The sequence below is a fragment of the Lycium barbarum genome, chromosome 9 (genome assembly GCF_019175385.1).
Source record: "Lycium barbarum isolate Lr01 chromosome 9, ASM1917538v2, whole genome shotgun sequence".
NCBI lineage: Eukaryota > Viridiplantae > Streptophyta > Magnoliopsida > Solanales > Solanaceae > Lycium > Lycium barbarum.
In genome coordinates, this window is record NC_083345.1 from 117,471,744 (window position 1) to 117,496,128 (window position 24,385).

Consider the following 24,385-nt stretch of genomic DNA (forward strand, 5'->3'; position numbering starts at 1 on the left):
ATCTGTATGTCTCGTTAGCCTTATTCAAGCGTATGAGATTACACTTCAATGATATATGAAAGTACTCTCTCTTCCTTCTCTCTCTCAAGATCTGAACATCTTGAATTTGTCCGTCGTTAATTCCATTTTTTTAGTAATGGACACAACCCGCCAATTTTCCATCAGTGATCAGTACTTGATCTTGTGCATCATTATGATGCTCATTGGACTTTACCATGTTATGCATTCGAAATCCCAATTATTTAATTTGTTAAAGTTTCAAACCAGTTGATTATGGTGATGGTTGTGCAATTATGGAGAAAAGGGAGGTCGCTAATAGAAGTGGTGATGGTGAGATTCAAAGCGGTGATAGTAATTTATATTGTGGTTGGGTGAGATGGCATGTCAAATGACATTCACCTTGACCAATAGTCCGGCCACGTCGGATGGTGTTGTGCCATGGTGGAGGACCTAACGATGGAGGAGTATGTTCGCACCAGCTCTATAATGTCTAGGGGCGGAGCTAGAGTTTTCAATTGCGGGATTCAGCCAAACCTTATAACATTGATTCACACCATGTATTTAACTTTAAAGGTGCATTGAATATGTGCAAATTATAAATTTAGAATGCAGCAACTTAAAAAAGATTAGAATTCAAAACTCATAAAATTTAAATTCCGAGCTCTGCCTCCGATAACATCGGGATAGTAATGGACGGATAGTATAACGGAGGGTATAAATAATCATTGTCGCATGATATAGAGATATTTTTTAACTTTATGTTTATTAAAACAGGAGCAATGTTTATAAAAAAAATCACTTGTACTTTCTTATATTTTGATTTGACAACACCAGCCCACATAGCTTTAACAAACATTTGACGTTGAAGGGTCAAGAACAGAACAAATTAAGGTGCCGTTTGGCCATAAATATCAAAAACAAATTTATTTTTTTTTTGGAATTTTTAAAGTTAGAGTTGGAGTTGGAGTTGTGTTTGATCATAATTTTTGAAATTGTAATTTTTGGTGAAATGTAGTTGTAAAAAAGTGAAAAAGGTGTTTTTGTTTTTTTTTAAAAACAAGTTTTTTGAGTTTTTGGTATTCCGGAATACCACTTCAAGTTGTATTCGGAATATTTATGGCCAAACGTCCAAAAGTGAAAAAAGTGAAAAAAAAAATCAGAAAAAAGTGAATAATTTTTATGGCCAAACGGCACCTAAACCGCCAAATCATTGATTTTCATTTAATGTTGTTGACGAAGAAAGAAAGAAAGAAAAACGTCTTACGTTAGAATCTGTTGAAAACAACATAATGAAAATTAAAAATGTGGAGTTCAGACTTGTACCGACAATTCTTGTACCGACCATTCTTGGATATTTGGAGCCACGATAATGAAAATTAAAAATGTGGTGTTCAGAGCCATACGTATCTACTTCCTCCTTCAATTCCGTTATGTGACGTATTTGACTAAGCACCAAGTTTAAAAAAAAATGAATTGCTTTAAAATTTATAATTATAAATAAATCATAAACATTTTTGTGAGTTATAAATCATTTTTACTAAATATAAAATTAGAAGTTTAAACTTAAACTATTTTTTAAATAAGGATGTATAACTTTTCTCTTAGATTAATTAAAAAGAAAAGTACGACACATAGTTTGGGACACAAAAAATAATAATATAGGCTAAACTCAAGTTGAACCGAACCAAATTTTGCTACAATTAATAGAACCGAGTCTTGATCAACCTTAAACTCTCTTTAATGTTGTTTTCGCTTGTCAAGCTACATCTTTAGGATAACTATCAATGATATATATATATATATATAAGCAAGACAAAGACCTGCTGACGTGACACTCTCCTAATTAAACCAGAAATTCTATTTATCTTTATTCTCAAATTTTACTTTTCCCCCCTATTATTCTGCCTCTTTCCCCTTAGTATGTGCTTTTTTGGTTATAGAATCAAAAGATACGTCCCTTCAGTGCTTCCGTTAAAATTTCAAAAATTACACCGATTCATTAATCCTCTTACCGGCAAGACCCCATTCTTTCTATTAATTATCTTATTCATTACTCTTTTACTCTTCTTCTTCTTCTTCTTCTTTGCTTTCTTTTTAAAACAAAACTTAACCATGAACGATCCTATGCAAAACCGGGATTTATTTCTTTCACTTACAAAGTATCCTCTATGAAGAATCTGCTTAGGCATCAAGATAAGCATGTTTAAATCTCAAAATTATGTTTACATATTTTAGTTTCTTTCTTTACTGCACTTAGAAGATAAGGGGAATTTCTTGATTTATTTATTTATTCCTTTTGATTAAAAATAAGATTCTCTCTTCGAAGTTCTAATACGTGTTTAATTCTATTTTTATCTGCTGCACATGGACCAAATGAATGACACTCATGCGAGACTCACCCATACCCGAGTATGGAGTAATGACAGCGTCTTGGGCTACATTGTGCAGAGAGAAAAAAAGTGGAACTCGCTTGGACTCGCCTATGACTGACTTTTTTCTTTTATGTAGCATTCGTGTTATATCCCGTACATTTATACGACGAATTATCCGCAAGCAAATCGACTCAAGTTAAAGGCGGAATTATTTTCAAATACGAAATAGAAATCGTTAATTTTCAATTTTAATTAAAACATAAATTGTGTATAAATTTTATTGGTATAAAGATATTATTGGAGATTAGGGGTAAATTAACTATGATTAGATTATTAAGTGGGATTAAAATTTAAATCACTTCATTAATTAATTAAGCTTAAAGGGGCCATGTGGGCCCCACCCGAATTAGTAAAAAAAAAAGGGGGTTCATGCAGGCTGTGTCATATAGTTAGATCACAAAACCCACACAGATAAAGACACAAAACCGTTTTGGATTCCTTCAGATGATGGGCTTTTCAAAGATCATGGCTTGGTATATACTATATATCATTAATTAATTCCTTAACATGTCTTTACTTGCTGTGCACCACCTTTGGTTATTTAATTGTGAGTCATGACATATTAACTTACTTTTAGGTGGTCCTGGTTGATTAAATTTAGGGACACAACTTTTGTAAAGTATTATCTTTAGGGCAATTTAATATTTCAATTTAACAATGTTGGTGCAAAGCTTTTCCAGGAACTCAAGCTAGGTGACAAACTTTATGCGCATGAGGTTAAGAAAATGAATAAAATGAAATCATCCAATACAATCCACCTTAGAAGGGCACGTGTAGGATGATTGGAGCTCATACATATGTGACTAAGTAAACAGTGGAATGAACATTTTCATTTCATATTTATCAAAGTGAGCTTAAAAGCAAGAAAAACATGGTCATGGCTGTTTCGGCCAGCATGGTTGTTTGAGGGAGAAAAATTATTTTTGTAACTTGATCAAAGTCCTAAGGTGAAAGAAAGAAGTAAGTTGGAGAAGGAAGGAGGTCCTCGGCCAGAACTGCTTAGCCGAACAGTGGAGGAAAATTTTGTTGAAGTTCCAAGTGTGATTAATGTCTCAATGTGTTGTGGATATTCAAGTGAATAGCAAGGTTAAGGGACCAACTTGTTAAGGTAAGAATTGATCATCTTCTATATGTTTTGGGATGAAGTTGAATGTGTTGTGAATGTACAAATATGAATTTGATGCATGAAATTGTGTATGTTGGTGTTGAAATGTTATTGTTGAAATTTAAAGTTAGCCGTGTGAAAGGCTTATATGAAGTAATGTTCAATCTTATTTTGCATATATTGTGGATGGTTTGAACGTGTGGTAATGTGTGGAAATGAATAAAAATCATGGAATTTTGTATGTTGATATTGAAGCCGTGTAGGGGCTGGTGTAAGGGAAATTAATGGACTGATTTATTTGATGCTATAGTTGTTGTTGTCCCGAACTATATGGCGAAAAGATTGGAAAGTTAAAGTTGGAATTGTGTTGATACGATCATATTGTTGTTTTTTTTTATTGGATTGAAGGGATTGAAAGTATAAGTGTGCCCATGTATTGTTGCTGGTATTTCTGTGTCTACAGGAACACAATTGGAAATTTGGATAGGTGAACCTATAAGGGGAAGTGCTGCCGAATTTTCGCCAAAATGCTAGATAATAGAATACTTAAGTGAGAACATATATATAGACTGGAATGTAGGTCCTATAGAAGAATGAACTATAGAGTGGCGAACTAGAAAATATAGTTACTAACGATAACGTCACTTTTATATAAATAGGCGAAAAGAGCAACGAGGCAAAAGGGATTCACGGATAGTCGTCGACAGGTATGTAAAGCTATCCTTTTCTTTCTCTTGGCATGTCCTAGATGTACTAGGTTTGAAATTGAACCTCGGGGGATATTCTGTTTATAGCAAACTAAATCTGAAAATGTCCCTTTTTCATTCAATAGAATTGAATCCTATAAGTACGTTTTGTTGAAAGAATTTGGTAAGTTTACACAAATTGCTTGGAAAGTTAGGAGATTGTTCGAAGATCTCCAGGGATGACTCTATAGACTTAATGTACGTAAATTGAGCCTATCACTTTAGTTGACCTGAGGTGGGCCCACTATGCTCGATTTCACTCTTATTGCATTTTAACCTATTTTGAGAAGTTTTAAAGGAAACGTCTTAACTACTCTTCTGACTACTAAATGACACTTGTTAAGTTATTCTATTGAGTCTTATAAATTATTTTGGAATATGGAAATGAACCCAAGAAGACTATTATCACATAATCTATTTTTGTTATCCGAAATATACGCACCGTGACTATCGTGCGGTTTCAATAATACGGTTGTTGTTCGGAATACTCCATCGAGTCCTTGTAAAATGTATTATGTCTCATGTTGCATTAGTTTCTCACTACTCCACTCGTGGATGTCTCAATGTTTCCTTCACTGAGCCCGGGCCAGGATATGTTGTCAAGCGTATTCCTCTGCATTGTTCGCCGTGCCTCGATGGTGAGGGGGCAGGTATACGTGTACATGGGTTGTGGAGTATGCTGGCAATGTACACTATTTTGATATGATATGATATGATCCGATATGGCCATTTGACATGACATGCTATGTTATGGGGTTATCCCCTATTCTGATCCTTATGTGTTGTGGCACCAGCGTCGGGAGGGTGACCACGTTCTGTCTACCGAGTCCCTTGGCGGGGGCCGGACATGATATGGCATATGTTTCTGTACACATTCCTTATGTTTTGAAATATGCATTTGGTATTCTGGATTTTTGCATTCCTTTCTGTTCGTTCTGTTTCCGGTTATGATTTTGGTTTCTCTACTTCAGGCTTTACATATTCAGTACATATTTCGTACTGACCCCCTTTCTTCGGGGGCTGCGTTTTCATGCCGCGCAGGTACATACAACAGGTTCGCTGATCCGCCCGCTTAGGATCTTATTCTGCTATTCTGAGGCGCTCTCTTATCCGGAGCCTATATTTTTGGTACAGTCTCCTGCTATTGTATAAATGTACGTCACTCAGGGGTACGACGGGGCCCTGTCCCGTCATATGATTCTGTCGGTCTGTTTAGAGGTCTGAGGACATGTTTGTGGGTTGGGGGTCTTTCTGTATGAAGGCGTGTATATGTTGTGTTTGGGCGATCCCATTCGCCGCGGCGGCCGGTCCGCATATGTTTAAATGTTGCTTTGTTGGTCCTGTGTGGCCTTTGTTGGTATTTTCTGTGCGCAGGGTATATTGGATAGTCCGTAAAACAAAGGAAACTCTGCCGAAATTTTTCTGGAAATTATCTAAATTTAAAATATAGTCTTGTCGGCTTATGCTATATACTGGAATGCGGTTAATAAAATCTGAGATAGCATTTGATAGATGTGTCTGGGTGCCCAGATCGGGCACTAGTCACGGCCTACGGGGTTGGGTCGTGACAATTCGTTCGGTTTGTCTTTCTTTTCTCATTTTTGTGAAGGATTTCCGGACGGGGATGACTCTCATGAGGTGTAATAGTAGGGGTGCTCTCTATCCATTGCCCACCTTCAAATATTCCACCAATTCACCGTCGACTTTTGCTGCCTTGTCTTCAACCCGTTGGCATGATCGTTTGGGCCACTCGGGAGCTTCTATTTTGGATTTTATTAGGCGTAATAAAAGCATTGAATGTAATAGTTCTAGTTCATCTAGTATGTGTCATTCTTGCGTTCTTGGTAAACATGTCAAGTTGCCATTTGCTAGTTCTATGTCCGAAACTTTGTTTTCGTTTGACATTATTCATAGTGATTTGTGGACTTCTACGATTTTGAGTTCTATGGGCCATCGTTATTATGTTCTGTTTTGGATGATTTTACCAACTATTTGTGGACTTTCCCTTTGGCTAGAAAATCTGATGTTTACTCAAAATTCTTGGATTTTAGGACCCATATTCTTACTCAATTTGAACGTCCTATCAAGAATGTCCAATGTGATAATGGGAGGGAATATACTAATAGCCAATTCGGAAAGTTTTGTGCGTCCAATGGGATGTCTTTCCGTCTTTCGTGTCCTTATACATCCTCTCAAAATGGGAAAGCAGAAAGAAAAATTCGTTCACTAAATAATGTCATCCGGACTCTTCTTGCTCATGCTTCCATTCCTCCGTCTTTTTGGCATCATGCATTGCAAATGACGACGTATCTCCTTAATATTTTACCAAGTAAGCTATTGGGTCACAAATCACCTTTAGAGGTCCTTTACCAACGGAAACCATCTTATTCTCATCTCCGAGTCTTTGGGTGTTTATGTTATCCCCTTTTTCCGTCTACTACTATTCACAAGTTGCACCCTCGGTCAACTCCATGTGTCTTTTTGGGATATCCACCAAACCATCGTGGCTACAAATGTTTTGATTTATCTTCAAATAAAATCATTATCTGTCGTCACGTTTTATTTGATGAGACTCAATTTCCGTTTTCCAAAATTCATACTCCGGCTCCCATCGCTTATAACTTCTTTGATGATGGCCTCTCTCCTTACTTGATCCATCATATAGCCGCCAGCCCTCCATCGCTGCCCGCGACACAGCACCACGGCGACACCTCCCAAACTGGGCAGCAGCCTCCGTCATCCTCTATGCCGGACCAGTCTGCCTCTCTCCCCCACCAGCTTGCCACCAGCCCGCCAGCTTCGTCCATTCCTACTCCTGTCCATCCCAATACCCGCAATCACATGGTCACTCGTAGTCAACGCAGGATTTTCAAACCCAAGCACCCATTTAATCTACATGCGACGGTTACCAAGTCCCCCATACCTCGTAACCCGTTGGATGCGCTACGTGACCCGAATTGGAAATTGGCCATGGATGATGAATATGATGCTCTTATTAAAAATAAGACGTGGGATTTGGTACCCCATCCACCTAATGTGAATGTTATTCTGTCTATGTGGATTTTTACTCATAAAGAAAAGTCTAATGGTGATTTTGAGAGGCATAAAGCCCGTCTTGTAGGTGATGGCAAAACACAACAGGTTGGTATTGATTGTGGTGAGACGTTCAGTCCGGTCGTAAAGCCAGCAACGATCCGCACTGTCTTAAGCCTAGCTCTATCTAAGCATTGGCCCATTCATCAGTTGGATGTCAAAAATGCATTTCTTCATGGCGAGCTCAAGGAGACGGTTTATATGTATCAGCCTATGGGTTTTAGAGACCATCTCGTCCCGATTATGTGTGTTTGTTGCGCAAGTCCTTATATGGGCTTAAACAGGCACCGAGAGCTTGGTATAAAAGATTTGCTGACTTTGTTTCTTCCATTGGTTTTGCTAATAGCAGGTCTGACCACTCATTGTTCATCTATCGCAAAGTCCACCACTTGGCTTACATTTTACTATATGTGGATGATATTATTCTTACTGCTTCGTCAGATGCTCTCCGCTGTTCTATTATGGACCTTCTTGGCTCAGAATTTGCTATGAAGGACTTAGGTCCTTTGAACTATTTTCTTGGCATTGCGGTGACCCGTCACAAGGGTGGTATGTTTCTATCACAATGTAGTTATGCGGCGGACATTATTGAACGTGCAGGAATGTCCTCGTGCAATCCTTCTTCCACTCCCGTTGACACTAAACCTAAGGTCAGTGCCTCTTCTAGCGATCTGTGTGACGATCCCACTCATATCCGGAGCCTTGCAGGTGCTCTTCAGTATCTTACCTTCACCAGACCGGATATTTCTTATGCTGTACAGCAGATTTGTCTTCATATGCATGCTCCACGAGATACGCATATGCTTGCTCTTAAGCGGATTATTCGGTATATTCAGGGTACACTTGATCATGGTTTGCATCTCTACTCATCGTCAGTTACTGATTTGGTTTCATACACTGATGCTGATTGGGGGGGATGTCCAGACACCAGACACTCCACGTCGGGTTATTGCGTGTTTTGGGAGATAATTTGATATCTTGGTCATCTAAGCGCCAACCTACTCTTTCCCGCTCTAGTGCGGAAGCAGAATATAGGGGGGTCGCTAATGTTGTTTCTGAATCATGCTGGATACGTAATCTTCTCTTGGAACTACATTGTCCGATCCCTAAGGCTACTTTAGTTTATTGTGATAATGTCAGTGCCATTTACCTGTCTGGAAATACAGTCCAACATCAGCGCACCAAGCACATAGAGATGAATATACATTTTGTTCGTGAAAAGGTGGCGCGCGGCCACGTCCGTGTCCTTCATGTTCCATCCCGTTATCAGCTCACTGATATTTTCACTAAAGGACTGCCACAGGTCTTATTTGAGTATTTTCGGGACAGTCTCAGCGTTCGTAAACCTCCCGTTTCGACTGCGGGGGTGTGATAAATAATGTAAATATGTAGTCATAGAATATTTTGTAAATCTTCTAATTTAGGTTAGTATATTTTGTATCCTAATAGGACATTGTAACTATGATATATTTACCAATTCCATCAATGAGAATAAGGACGAAATTAATCTCTTTCAGTTCTTACTTTTGTGACTTTGGTTTTCATCTCGATCGGTTTGGACCTATGTTTAAACATTAGATTGTTAACTAGGTCTTAACTTAATCACTTAGAATGACTACTCTAATTTTGTCAGTAAAAACATTTTGTCACGTAGTTATGTGTTGATTAAGGACTTTAAAAATAATAGATCCAACTTTTTAACGGACGATATTTGTTCGAGAATCAAAGAAGAATTGTTATTCTCTTATAATATCATAGTAAGTGCACAATTTGGATTTCTTTTGTTAAAATGCGACTCTTGAATAGCAACTTGGCAGATTCTATGTTACTATAAAAAATAAAAAATAAAAACTGAGATGCGACTCTCTTCCTTAGTGTATATATATATATATATATATGTCAAATATAAGACTTCTTCTGGGATTAATGAGTGTGTTTATGTATTCTTCATAGCTATATTTCTTCGTAAGATACTATAGTATGTTATTATTGTTTAATCATTTCTTTTCTTTTCTTGATTTGTTGCCGTTTGTGAATGAAAATATTGAGATTAGAGTATTTTTCTTTCACTCTTTCCTCTTGAGTCATTTTTATTGCATTTCTGTGTCCTTATTATATCAACTAATTAATAAAAGAAATTAATTAAATTGTGTCATTCATAACCGCGCTTCGTATGCTATTATTGTTTAATCATTTCTTTCTTTTCTTGATTTGTTGCCGTTAGTAAATTGAAATATTGAGATTAGAATATTTTTCTTTCACTCTTTCCTCTTGAGTCATTTTTATTGCATTTCTGTGTCCTTATTATAGCAGCTAATTATTAAAGAAATTAACTTAATTGTGTCATTTATAACCGTGTGAAGTGCGGGTGAATTTACTAGTTCCGTGATAAATATGCATATATATGTTTTTTTCCTTCAAAATTGATCATTAACTCTACCCTACCCAACGTTTTTCGTAGGTTTATCTTTCAAATCGCTGATGTGTGACATTATGTAAAGACGGAAAGCGATAAAATCTATCCAAATGTTGTATTCATTAAAATAATATAGTATGATATAATTCAACACAATAGTGCTATACATTATGAAACAACCATCCAAACAATAAACAACCATAGCTAACAACTAGGAGTGTATGTGGACCGGGTTAGTGCTGGGTTTTTTTAAAAATCAAACCAAATCAATGGTGTCGGATTTTTAAATCTATAAACCAAACCAAACCAAACCAATAAAAGTCAGGTTTGTCAACCTCGGCTTTTTTCGATTTTTTATTTTTCTCGGGTTTTTCGGGTTTTTTTTCTGGAAAGGTCTTCATACAAAACATATAACTTTTAATTCAAATATTTCTCAAGTCCTGGTAAAACACAACTAGATAATTAAGGTGTTTCTTAAGAAAATAACAAAAAAATTGAGATGGGTGATAACATTGTATTAAAATATTCAATAAAAAAGATAATAAAATCGGTTAAAATAAGTATTGCTAATTAATAAACCATAAAGAAAATGATCATTATGTAAAAATACTAAGTCATGCTAAAATAAGTACGGCTAATAAGTATTTATTACATGATCACAAAGGAAAAAATAAAATTAAGAGCAAAAAATAAAAATTAAATTATGTATTTTCACTCTCTAAACCAATTATATAAAACTAAAGAATAGATATCCAACATTATTGTCATTCCTAGTGTTAGAATTGAATTTATTTTGTTAAAATTAGTGTTGAGTTGATTTTGGTTTGGACTTTATTTGAGTTACTAACATCTATGAACTATAAAACTTATTGACATTCAAATTTTAAGTTCAAGCTTCAAATAATATGTTAAAAGACAAAAACTATGAAGACATTTAAGAAATTTTTATAAATTACACTACAAATTAATATTCTTAAGTATAAAATGTTTTTAAACATTGATAACGGGTTGGGGGTTTGACTTTTTTAACCAAACCAAATCAATTATGATCGAATTTGTTTTAATTTCAATATCAAACCAAGTCAAACCAAACAACTAATCGAATTTTTTCTCGGTTTGACTCGAAGTATCGACTTGGCGTAGTTTGTCGGTTTTCTTTATACACCCCTATTGACAATCATCCAAACAATGAGTCTCATCTACAGAATAATAAGGAGTTATCTCGACAAGATAGGGTTGCTCGGATGGTAAGCACCCTCCACCCCAAATTCGACTATGGATTCGAGTCACCAAAAGAGCAAAAAGGAGGACCTTCCGGGATTAGGGTAAAACGGAGTTCTAAAATGGGAGCCACCTAATAATGGTCTCAAAATGCATATTGATTGATCCTTCAATCACAATACTAAAAAGGGAGGCACCGGGCCGGGGGGGGGGGGGGGGGCTGTAATTCGTGATGTTAACAAAACTAGATAGCAACTTAAGGTTGATTAAGGGTGTGTTCGGTACGGAGGAAAATGTTTTCCTGGAAAATGTATTTTTGAAAAATAAGTGAATTTCTACTTATTTTCTCAAGTTCGGTTGGGTAGTGGAAAATAAGTGAATTTCTTACTTATTTTCTCATGTTCGGTTGGTTTAAAAACATTTTTCGAAATACCCACCCAAGCCTTACCAACCACACCTCCCCACACCCACCAAAAGCACCCACTCTCCACCACCCACCCCACTCCCACCCCCACCCAACCACACCCTCGGACGCACTTTATCTTTACCCACTCTACCCTACACTACCACCCACCCCAACCCCACACCACCGCTCCACCCAACTCCCTCCCCCCTCCTCAAATTTTCTATTTCATATATTTTATTTTACCTTTTATAATTTTTTTATAAAAAATAATTTTTTTTCTTACCCACCCCACCCCCACCAACCACAACCCACTATCTCCCACCCACAATCTACCCCCAACCAACCACCGCCCACTAACCCCCACCCACTAACCCCCACCCACTAACCCCTCACCACCACCCACCCCTACACCAAATTTAACCACAAAAACTTTTCATTTTTTAGATTTTTTTTGTAAAAGTAAAAGTAAAATATATGAATTCGAATGTTACTTGTGGGACTTGTTGGGTGGTTAGGGGTTGTGGTGGTGGGGTTGGGGAGTGGGGTTGGGTGGTTTGTTGATGTCACTTGTAGGACTTGTTTTCCCTACTTTCATTAGGGAAGTCATTTTCCTCATTTTAAGGAACTTGTTTTCCTAAAGAAAATATTTTTCAATTTTATTTACCAAATGAACATGCAAAATTTGAAAAATAAGTGATTTCCGTAACATCCTGGTGGCAGTTCAAATTTTAGTGATACGCTCAAATTACACCTAAATTATGGCGTAAGGAGGTCCGTGTCAAATATAGTAATCCAACGAGGTTGGGGTCGAATCCCACAAGGAATAAAATGTGAAATAAATACTAATCATATATTTTACTAATCTCTAAAGACTTTAGTTCTATTCCGACTAGTGTAGAAAAAGGGTTTTGATTTGTATTCGCTACTTTGAGGTATTTGGAATATGTTTGGATTAAAAGAACCAAAGTTGTATCCCCGCTGTGATTAGATGTTATGCTATGGGTATCAATATGATATATTTCTAATGGGTCGAGGTATCGTATGCACTTAATCTCTAATGCACTTCCTAATATTTTCCAATAGTTAGAAAGTATTTCTTTTCATGATTTTCCAAATATAGAAAAGTTGCAAGTGAAACCGATTAAATATGCCAAGTAGAACTCATCTTATCCCTAAGTGAGTTCATTAAACGAGGGTTAGCGCACCGAGTCCTTGTTATATTATTTCAACTCAAACCCTAGTTCATCTTTCCAAACAAAACTAGGGTTTGTGCATAAGTAAGTGTTTGCAACCACTAACTAACAATGAATATGAGAAATAATAAAACACGTCACAACCCATTATATATATATATACAATATTAGACACTCATTACATAACACCCATCATTTGGGTCCACAACTTTGATTGAAGAAACTACTCATACATATTGGTCACAAAAGTAATAAGCAATAATAGAGACATAAAACTTACAAAGTGTAATAAAGATGGTGGGAATGAAATCTTTTTTGTCTTCACTAAACTCCAAAGGTGGTGTATTCAATGCTCACCCACCAATGGAAAAAGTGTTAAATGTTAGAGAAAAATATGATGTGTACAAAAACCTAAAATATTCTTTAAATAGGCTCAAAAAACGTACATCAGCAATTGGCAAAACTGCCCCTGGTAGCATGATCGACAGACCGTCGATCAGTTCGACGGTCCGTTGATGCCTTCGTCTTTTGTTTCTTTAGTTCTATGGTCCATTCGACGTCCCGTTGATTCTTCCGTCTTTCTCTCTTCTGGTAGACAAATCTGTTTGACGATACAAACGACGAAACGTCAATCAGGTCGACGCTTCGTCGATGGCTCCGTCCTTTGTCCGCTTCAACTTAGGACATCACTGGAACTTATCGACGCTTCAAAGGACGGCCCGTCGATTGATCAACGGACCGTTGAATCTTCATTTCTGGAAATTTTTCTTTTTTTCTTTGTTTTTGCTTTTGGGCCATCGACTTCCTAAAACACAACAAAAACACATTAAAATGACCCAGACTTACTTGAAAACAACCAAAATTAATAGTAAAAAGGCATCGAATGTGCCACAAATCCGTGACACATCAACACCCGCAACTTAGGATCTTTGCTTGTCCTCAAGCAAGTCAGACAAAACAGCTACAAAATAAAAACTACAACTATACTAAAAATAAAGTAAAAGTAACTACGATGGCGTTTGTTCATCGCTACCGGCATGTACATTTTCACATCAACTCCCTCTTTCCTCATTTCAAAACAAAGTTCTTTCATAATAACTTATTAGAATTGACTATGACGCTTCAATCAATGACATCACATTATCAGAAGCATTTATGTGTGCGAGTATTCACCATTATGCCCTCACTTAGATCAGAGAATGTCCCACCCACAATTTTAAGATAAGAATCGGGACAAAGATAAATGAGAATAGAAAGCACTCACGCTCACAAAGAAGTTCATGATATACAAGTGCAGATACCATATGCTTGCCCTTAATTTCAATGCCTAACACTTTTTAATGGTTCAGTTGTGATCACTGTAGGACTTGTTCTTGGGTTGTAATGTAGGATCGAGGACGGGTGGGATACTTATTTGGGAATCAGTGACTCACCCTCCTCGACACTACACATTCTCAATTTTTGCACGCCCATTAGATTCATGATTGATTTTTCAACTTATGACTATGATGTGATTTGATTCCTACTAGAATTTACAATCTTTCTATGAGACAATTATTAGTTTTTTTTTGCTATCACATCTAGCTCTCGACTGTGTAACTCACACACCTCCACCTTTAGGCTCTTAGTCTCTACTTCACACATATGCCATTCCCAACTTAGGCGATTTGCCTCTTTTCTCTTGTAGCATCAAGGAGGGAGCGGGTGCAAAGATGGAATTAATTCATGAAGAGGGGAAAAAGTTTGGTACGCCTAATCAAGAAAAATGGGTCAAAGGCTTTGGGATTTTTAAGGCTAAAGTGACTATTTACAAGGAAAGCCTATGATCACTTCACAACCAACTATCCTAAGCAATATAGCACGACTTACCAGACAAGTTCTAGATCCACATATGCCAACAATGGACACAAGAAGTTCTCACACGCACACTGGCATAAGGATTTGAAAACTCAACCCATACACAATCTAATATCTATGATGTCACAAAAAGAACCATACATGTCAGTTCATTACAACTTCTGATAATAAAATTTTGGAGGGGTCAATTTCAAATCAATTCATTTCCAAGTTAAAAAAAAAAAAATCCTTTTCATTCCAATTTATTCTTCAAAATTCATGCCATAAGTTCAAAATGCAACAACCACTAAAGTCACAATTACTCTAAGAAAGATTTAACACATATATACACTACAAGATACATCAGGTTACCCCAACCCCAGCAAAAAGAGGATGCATGGTCCCCAATGCTTCAAAATCATACCATCATCCCTTGGTGGAGGGGCTGGGCTGAGATGCTCTAATCCCGCTGTTGCTGCTGAGGTGTCTCCTCCGTATCAGTGCGGATGGAAACTCTTTCTACTGCTGGCTTAGTGGACCCAGGAGGTGGAGCTGACTGGCCCTGCGGCTGCAGGTCCTGAGGAGCTATCGTAATCGGCTTGACTGGTGCTGGGATAGCACTGGTGCTGGAAGATGCTTCGGTGAACCTCGTGTCTAGGCCCGACCGACGAATACTCTCCTGAAACTCGGAGTCCTCATCCTCATTATCATCCTCCTCCTCCTCATCATCAGCCAATGTCTCAGTCCTCTTTCTCTTGAGACTTTCCCTAGTCTCTTCATCAGTCACCAAGTTAACTACTTTGATTAAATCTAAAATGCTAGCGACTGGCACAGGGGGTGTCGGGTCATCTACAATAACTTGATCTCGCGCATGAAGGGCCTTGACCTCAGCTCTGAGCTGTGCAAGCTCGATTTTCCCATCTCCAGAAGTACCATTCTCACTCTTCTTCTCAATAGTGAGTATCCGCATCTCTAAACAGTCAAGTCTCGCATTCACCCTAGCGTGATGCCTCTCCATAGCCTTATGAAGAGGCTCTAACTCTGGTGCAATTTCTTTGCGAACAAACCTATCCAACTGCTGTAATATTCGGGTCACATGCTGATCAGCTCGCTCTACCTTGATGGCAAACTCTCTGAAGTTTGCCTTGTTGAGGACAAAGATATCCTCGGAGGCTGATGCTGCAGCTGAAGGAGGAATAGGAGCTGAAGATGGGACAGCAGGTCGAGGTAGTGCCTCTGAAGAAGTGGTAGCATCAGCTACAGATGGTGTGGAGGTAGCTGCTGTGGAAGGGCCCTCAGTGCCAGATCAACTGTGCCCTGTGGCACTGAATCTATAACATGCTCAGTCTGCTTATCTGGAAAGTCTAGCAGTGAAGTACTGGTAGTCTTAGATGTCCGGAGTGTCTCATCCCTACTCCCTGTGATGTCACACACCTTCGTTGCTGGGAGAGTGGCTGCGAATGTATCAATGTGTCTCACCTGGGCCATCTTACACAACTGTGTGATAAGGCACGAGAATATCAAAGCTGTCGCTTCCTGTGGTACGCGTTCCCGAATGGCTCTACTGATCAACTCACCCAAGTTCATCGGGTACCTGGATAGCATTGCAGCCACAACCACTGCTCTATCTGGTGTGACTATGTTATCCGCCGTCGTAGGTAGAATGCGATATATGACAAAATTCCACAAGAATTTAACTTCCAAGCTGATATCAGCCTTATGTATCTTGGCAGACAAGTTACTCACCCATGGTGCCTTGTCCGCCGGACCTCGAGCCATCATTGTCGCAAACCATTCTTTCACAGATTGCTCCGCTCTTCTTTCAAACTTATCATCATATTCCACTGTGGCTGGCTCAACGAAGTCATCCCTAAAATAAAACCTGTTGATTGTGCGGGCTGAGATATCTACCTGTACACCCCGAACATACACTGTATCTAATGGAGGGGCGGCTTTTAAAGCTCTCTTATTCCTGTGCCACTGCTCTAGCAGAACTGTGTAGGTAGCATAGAATTCTCGAACCATGGTCGGGCAATAATCCCATGGAGGCTGTGTGAATGCCTCTAGATGATAGTGCTGGATGAGATCAATAATCCCAGGCTAACTCTCTAATCCGCTTATACTTATTTGTTCCTCTTCTTGAACATTCCTCCTCGGGTTACCCCCGACGACTGTAGGTGCCCCCTTATGTATTACTTTCTGCACCACTCATAAGGAAATCGGATTGCAGCTATCTCTCTTTTCTGCAGCAGTATCCGCTCTTGTTCCTCATCTGAATTCAGTTCAAGAGCGGCTTGTTGCTCTGTTGCTGCCTCGCTAGCATTAGCGGATGTGGAGGATGACTCCCCCTCTTCAGACTGGGAAGAGTTTGGGGCAGGTGATGTTGCACGAGGAGTGGTGGTCCGTTCTCTCTTTCTAGTCGTTGGCACCACCTCTTGACGTTCAGAGTTGGAGGGTTCATCTCTAAGAGTAAGGGGTCGATTGTCCCTGAGCTCGGCCTTTTTTAGGACCACCACCCCATTTGACTGGATTCTTTGGAGGCATATCAGCAAAAAGAACACCCTTCATCGTTAAGACAACCATAAAAATATAGCAAAACCAGAAAAAAATGCAAAATATGTGAAAATGTTAAAGTTGCCAGTGGATCCGTCGAACGGCTCGAAGAAAGGTTGAACAGATCGACGGAGCATCGAAGTGTTTGTCGAACAGATCGACAAGTCGTTGATCTCATCGCCGATCCCTCTTTGGTCACTGGAAATTTCAACTTAAAGACGGTGGAAAGGACGCCCCGTCGATTCCACCGTCAAGCTTTATTTGCTTCAACCTCTGTGAGGAATCATTCAACATTAAGGAGGACAGTTCGTCAAATGAATCGACGGACCGTCGAACTTAGCATCGAATGATCTGCAGGTCTTTTTCTTACATATTCAATACGATCCTCGGGTCGTGGTGCAAACCCTCTCGTAATTGGGGTTACTCAGACTTCACCCCATGTTGGCTTGGGTTAGAATATGGAAAACAATTGGCGGGCAAAACAACTCCTTGGTCGTAATGCCCTCCAAGCTAAAGTTTCAAACAACACCACACTTGGGCATTTTATCAAGTAGGTGGTGGGCAAAACAACAACAATCTCATGAAAGAGGTAACGATTGTTGTAATGCCCTCCAACTCGGTGGAATACGATGCACTCTCTCCACGAGTCTCAATTTTCAGCAATCAGTTATACCCAATGAAGCACACATCCAAACAAACAACTAGCAAAAATAAACTAATAACAACAACACAGGGAAGACGAGCAAACAACTAGTATGAACGCTTGAACAAGCAATACATGGTCTAACATACCTTGAAATTGAAAGAAGACTTGATTTTCGCACTTAAGGAATGATGAACATACAAAGAGCCACTATTAGGGTTGCAAAACTACAGAATGAAAGAGCAAACTAGGAAGAGAGTAATGGTTAATGAGAGGAATGTTGGTTAATGGGTGAATTTAAGAGAAGGGGAGGTGGGTAACTGTTGGGTGATAGTTACAGAAGTGGGAAAGGTAGAGGAGGAGGGAGAATTTGAAAAGAGGAAGTGGGAAGAGAAAGGGAGGCGTCGGGTTATATAACTGATAACCCTACCCGACGCGTAAAAAGGACGGAACGTCGAATGGTTCGACATTCCATCGAATGCAACATTTTTTTAAATATATTTATATGCAAGGGAGAAAAACGCCTGTCGAATTGACCGTCGTTCAATTCGATGGAGCGTCAAACCTGTCGTCGAAAGGCCATCATTTCTAATGATAAATCTTTCAGACAGTCCATTTCGATGGAGCATTCTACGACTCGTCGAACTAATCAACGGTCTGTCGAATGCGCACCGTTCATCTGCTTCCTTGGTAATTTCTGCATTCAACACTTAGGTTCCTAGACACATCAACAAACATCAAAACAACACAAAAACAAAAACCAACGAAACAAAAAACATAATGCGAAAATGAACATGCGTTGCCTCCCAGGAAGCGCACAATTTAACGTCATGGCACGACATAATACCACTCTTGGTGTCAAGGTCCGATGCCATGTTTCAACCGGTGAGCATCGACAATCTTATCCCCATCAACCATCCAATGGTAGTGCTTTACCAGATAACCATTTACCCTGAAAGCACGAGTCCTATCTTCGGACTTCAATTCCATCGAACCATTGGGTGAAACACTCACCAAAGTAAAAAGACTGGACCACTTGGATTTCAATTTGTTCGGAAAGAGCTTCAACCTTGAATTGAATAGCAACACCGAATCACCCGGTTGAAAATCTCTCTTCAAACGTTTGACATCATGATAATGCTTCATCTTTTCTTTATACAAGGCCACACTCTCATAGGCATGATACCGAAACTCATCCATTTCATTCATTTGAAACAACTGCAACTTGCTTGCTTTGTCCCAATCCATGTTCAATTTTTTTAATGCCTACAAAGCTGTGTGTTCAAGTTCAACCGGTAGATGACAAGCTTTGCCAAAAACCAACCGATAAGGAGAAGTACCAATGGACGTCTTGAATGCCGTTCTATAAGCCCAAGGAGCATCATCAAGCTTTAATGACCAATCGGTTTTATTTACATTAACCGTTTTGGCTAAGATACTTTTTATCTCCCGATTGAAGACTTCAACTTGCCCACTAGTTTGGGGATGGTAAGGAGTTTCCACCCTATGCTTCACTCCATATTTCTCCATGAGATTAGTCAATTGTTTGTTGCTAAAGTGAGTGCCAACATAAATAATGATTGACCTAGGAGTGCCAAACCTTGTGAATATGTTCTTTTTGAGAAAATTTGTGACACTCTTGCCATCATTGTTGGGCAATGCTACAACTTCGGCCCACTTGGACACATAGTCTACCGCAACAAGGATGTACCGCATACCACGAGAACTCACAAATGGGCCTATAAAGTTGATGCCCCACACATCAACGAGTTCAACCTCCATGACAAAATTTATCGACATTTCATTCTTCCTCCCAATTGACCCTTGGCGTTGACATTGATCACAAGATTTCACCAAAACATTTGCATCATGATAAAGGGCGGGCCAATATTATCCACATTCAAGAACTTTTGCCGCGGTGCGGTTCCCACTATGATGACCCCCCACAGGAGAGTCATGGCAAGCTTTCAAGATTTCCATAGCCTTGAATTCGGCCACACATCGCCGAATGATGTTGTCGGCACAAGTGCGGAACAAATAAGACTCATCTCAATAGTATTGATGACTATCTCTAAAAAATTTCTTCTTTTGATAAGCTTTGATGTCGTCGGGAATAAGACCCGTCACCAAGAATTTGGTGATATCCGCATACCAAGGAGCAACTTCACAAGATATGGCTAAAAGTCGTTCATCGGGAAAAGCATCATTTAATTCAAGATCTCCACTTGGTCTTCCGGCTTCCTGAAGCCTAGATAGATGATCCGCAACTTGGTTTTCACAACCTTTTCGATCTTTGACTTCAAAGTCAAACTCTTGCAACAATAAAACCCAACGAATCAACCGCAGTTTTGCATCTTTCGTTGGCATCAAATATCTCAATGCCGCATGATCCGTGTGAACAACCACTTTGGATCCCAAAAGATAGGCCTGAAACTTCTCAAAAGCATAAACAATGGCTAGAAGTTCTTGCTCAGTGACGGTATAATTCATTTGAGCACCATTGAGGGTTTTTCTCGCATAATAAATTAGGTGTATGATTTTGTTCTGCCTTTGCCCAAGCACTGCACCAATAGCAAATTCCCTCGCGTCACACATGAGCTCAAATGGAAATCACCAATCCGAACAGACAATAATTGGAATAGAAGTGAACATTTCCTTCAATTTATTAAATGCCTTAAGGCACTTTTCATCAAACGCAAACTTAGCCTCCTTTTCAAGAAGCTTACACATGGGATTGGCGATTTTTGAGAAATCTTTGATAAATCGCCGATAGAAGCCGGCATGTCCCAAGAAGCTACGTACTCCTTTGACAGAGATAGGTGGAGGAAGCTTGGCAATAACATCAATCTTTGTTTGGTCTACCTCAATACCCTTCTCGGAAATCTTATAGCCAAGGACAATCCCTTCCTTCACCATGAAATGACATTTCTCCCAATTAAGTACAAGGTTAGTTTCATCACACAGCTTCAATACCTTACCGAGATTGGTAAGGCATTCATCAAATGAGTCACCAACAACCGAAAAGTCATCCATAAAGACTTTCAAGAAATCTTCCACCATATTCGAGAAAATAGACATCATACACCACTGGAATGTAGCCGGGGCATTGCATAAGCCAAAAGGCATTCGGCTAAAAGCAAAAGTGCCATAAGGACAAGTGAAAGTGGTTTTCTCTTGGTCCTCTAAGGCAATATTAATTTGGTTGTACCCCGAATAGCCATCCAAAAAGCAATAATAAGATCTTTCGGCTAGCCGATTAAGCATTTGATCAATACAAGGCATAGGGAAGTGGTCTTTACAAGTAGCGGTGTTGAGCTTTCGATAGTCCGTACACACTCACCATTCGGTGACTGTCCTTGTAGGAATCAACTAATTCTTAGAATTAGGGAAAACGGTGATGCCCCCCTTCTTTGGCACACATTGCACCGGACGCACCCATAGACTATTTGCAATTGGGAATACAACACCCGCATCCAACCATTTGATTATTTCCTTCTTGACCACTTCTTGCATAGGAGGGTTTAGCCTTCTTTGGTGCTCTAAACTTGGTGAACTATCTTCCTCAAGCTCGATTCTATGTTCACAAATACCGGAGGGAGTCCCCCTAATATCCGCAATAGTCCACCCAATAGATCTTCGATAAGCCCGCAACACTTCAAGCACCCTTTGAGTTTGTTCCTCATTTAACAAAGATGAAAGAATAACCGATAGATTATTATCCGAGCCAAGAAAGGCATACTTCAAATGAGATGAAAGTAGCTTGAGCTCAAGTTTTGGTGGCTCAATAATCGAAGGCTTAGCCGGAGGAGTGGTTCTTTTGTCAAGGTCAAGAGATAATTTCTTTGGCTCATAAGAATACAAACCCCGGCCAATAAGAGAATTTACCGTTTCAACATACCCCTCCATGTCATCCGCCTTAAAATTCACCAAAATAGCCGAAAGTGCTTCGTCAAAGTGCTCCTCCTCTAACTTATGCTTCACCACTTCATTATCACATCAAAAGAATCAATGACCGAAATTCTCTCATAAGCACTTGGCAATTTTAACCTCTTGCTAGCTTGGAAGGTGACCTCTTCATCATTTACCCGGAATTTTATTTCATTCTTTTCCGAGTCCATTAAAGCTCTCCCGGTGGCAAGAAATGGCCTTCCCAAGATAATTGGGACTTCTTTGTTAACCGCACAACCAAGGATGACAAAATTCGCCGGTAATAAGAATTCCCCCACTTTAACAATGACGTCATCAATAGCCCTACTGGTCTCTTGATGGTTTTATCGGCCATTTGGAGACGCATGCTCGTTGGTCTAGGTGTCCCCAAACCGGATTATTTATAGATGGCTAGTGACATCAAATTAATACTAGCCCCATTATCACACACGACATGAGAAATATCATAGTGACCAATGGTGCAAGTAATAGTGAAAGCCCCGGGATCTCCCTTCTTCTCAACCGTTGAGGACGAAATAATAGAGCTCACACTGTGGGTGACTCCCACCGTATCATGCTTGATTGGTCTTTTCTTCGTCAACAAGTCCTTCAAGTATTTAGCAAATCCCGACATTTCTTGGAATGCATCAAGAAATGGGATATATTGGTAATAGAAGCATTGGCACTTGGCATCCTCCGTTCTTTTCATCAATCTTTATGGGAACGGGAGAGGAGATTTATATGTTTGAGTCAAGGGTTTAATTGCCCCTGTGACCTTGCTCTTTTGAGTGCTACCCTCAGTAGCTTTTTCAACACTTGGCACCTCATCACCCTCAAGAACAATAGGGTGTGCCACCTCCCCCTTCTCAATAATAATAGGCACTTCAATTGGTGCCTCAAGATCTTCTTCAATTTCTTCTTCAATAACCTCATCAACAACCGGCTCAACAAAAATAGGTTCAACCACCCTCTCATCCACCGCATTAAGGATCTTCCCATTTCTAGTGGAAATAGCTTGGCATGAGGCAATGTGATCACCTCCACTACCCCTTGGGTTCGAAATTGTGTCGCTAGGAAGTCCTCCTCTTTGTGGAGGATGTTGCTCACGAGAAAGATCTCGCATTTGAGACTCAAGTTTTTGAATCGAAGCAGTGTGAAAGCCTACCACTTCGGTCAAATTTTCCATCTTTTTGTCACTCTTGTTTTGGTTGTCCAAGATCTTCTCAAGCATAGATTCCATTCGAGAGGTCCCTTGATCATTGGAAGGAGCCTCTCGCCAATTTTGAGAGTTGGAAGAACGGCCTTTCGGTGGAACATAGGCATTAGAATTCTAATTAACGAACGCATTCCCGTAAAAAAATCCTGGTGGCAGTTCAAATTTTAGTGATTTCCCCTTATATTAACGTTATACATCAAACGAACAATTTCTTCGGGCCGCAAATCAAGAGCAATTGTACGACATTTCCATAAAAATGCCAATAATAACTCGAATTTTGTAATTCCGCAGTTGGGAGAAACTTGATTTTTGATGGCTTCCATCTCTTTATTTCCAAAGAAAAATGTTTGTTGTATCAACTTGTCTTCCATAGATTCCCATGCAATTGCTGATTCAATTTGCTCATCAAACTCATCGTGAGTAAATGTAATGCGGGGTGATGATCTAGCACTTAAGAGATCCCTTTGCCATACAGGTAATATGGAAGGTGCATAAGCTCCTTGAATTAGTTTATTTAATTGCATTTAGAAACAATTTCATGCCATAGCCATCCATCATAGTGTGATTAAATCTGATTCCAACAACAAATCCCCCACAACTAAAACGGGTCACCTACACACAAAGGTGTACTAGATTAAGAATTTAACTTTTATGAAAGATAAGTATTGATAATCGTTTATAAAAAGTTGGATAATTAACATGAAAAATAAGAAAGATACATGCATGCTCCGTAAAATTTACACTATCAGTATATATAAATTAAATGGAATGCTACATAAAATACCCCTCAACTTATTTTGAATTTCAACCACACTTCTATTAACCTATTACCCCCTTTTACCTATGCAACGTGGAATAAAACTGTATATACATGACACATATTTTGCATCCATTTGTCTTGTTTATAGATCAAGTTCAAGTAAAAGCATTTCCATTGTAATTAGTGGAAGTAGTGGAAAGCCAAGTCCAATTAGGGTTTTCAATTGAATCTCGTTCTTCTGAAAATCTCATCGTGCAAATAGGGTGAATTGTTTTTAGTTTTGTATGCGTGTATAGTTTTCACTACTAATAGTCCACTATTTTCCCATTGAAATTTCCACTGAAAAATGTTCCGTGATTATTACCACAGATATTTTGATCGCATGAGTGAGAAAAAGAAAATATAGTAGTGTTTTCACACGAAAATATTAGGAAGTATTTTACCGGCGTTTCAATGGGAACCTGTTTCCCGGTATACGGTTTTCCAGTGAGTTGGTAAGGTGGGAATGAGGTGGAAAAATTATGTTTTATAACACAAATTTTCCACCGATTTGCAGCGCGACAAACCTTTGTTTTATAAAAGGCTTAAAGTTGTGGTAAAGGGGATTCAAAAATTGCTTTTTCAGATCACAAGTTGGGATCCTAGGTGAACCGTTCTTGCTTTATTTTTTTAATCCTTTTAGTAGGATTCCCGGATCCGCCATTAGAAGAAGTATCCTATACGATACATAAGTGTGGATTTGACTCCAACAGTCTTATTTCCTCTTCGTTTTCCTTATCCCCTATCTAATGGATTTTTTTAAGAAAGAAAACATAAAGGAGATTTATATAAAATATTA

General features: G+C 39.0%; 1 pseudogene; it reads right to left on the reverse strand.

Annotated features, from left to right (window-relative positions):
• Window positions 1-24,385, reverse strand: part of LOC132612239 (methanol O-anthraniloyltransferase-like) — a 34,385-nt pseudogene that overhangs the window by 9,501 nt on the left and 499 nt on the right.